We start from the raw sequence: 830 nt of genomic DNA, 5'->3' as shown, positions 1-830 counted from the left end.
TATGACACTAAAAACACCCAGCTTCGCTGGTCCCGAGGGTGCCCACGAGCCGAGCCCTACTTCGTTCCCTTTACGCGGTGCATCTCCGGAGAGTACGTTTCGGCTTCACGGAAAGCACACCCCAAGCCCTTGGCAACCGGGCGCCACACACCGCTCCCGCTACGGGCGACGAATTTCCTCGTCGGGGATTCGGAAGTAGTCGACTACGGGTCGGATTCTCCTTTACCAGGATGGGAAGATGAGGAGGGTGAGATCTGCAAACGGCGCGACGTGAGAACTACTCAAACCTTGCGGATACCGTGTCCGTGCCCTGACCTGTCGACTTTCGGGAGAAGTTGTTTTGTTACTAATCGCCTCGACGAGGCACATGAGCAGCAGTTGGACGCTTCCCACAGTGCGGCCCGCATACGATCGTGTCCACGTTTGGTCCTAGACCTCTTGTGGAGCAAGGTATCCACTCGGCGGATCCCGCTACTGAAGCCAAAGACGCGATCACTCGATCATTAGGCGCCTACGTAATCGGGCCCCGACCACAACACAAGATTAGTTTGACCAGCGGAAAACTCTCCGAGCTCGCTTCTTGGTACCTCAAAAAATTCCGATGGATAGATACCGAGCTCGACTTGAGCTCAATGAAGAGGCTCTCCTGTACCTACAGTTCGGACTATCTTCCCCCCGCTGCAGATGATGAGGAGCTCTTTGAGCGATGGAAGCAGCGGGCCCGGAAACTTTCTTCGTTGTCTACCTCAAAGTGGAACCACAAGAAGGTGGGCGTACGCGTACAGCGCCATCTTCTAATTGATTTTGCTAGACTTAAGGCACAATGCCGG

Source organism: Plasmopara halstedii (genome assembly GCF_900000015.1).
Source record: "Plasmopara halstedii genome assembly, contig: Scaffold_470, whole genome shotgun sequence".
NCBI lineage: Eukaryota > Oomycota > Peronosporomycetes > Peronosporales > Peronosporaceae > Plasmopara > Plasmopara halstedii.
The sequence above is the reverse complement of the archived record's forward strand: the minus strand, read 5'-3'. Positions refer to the sequence as shown.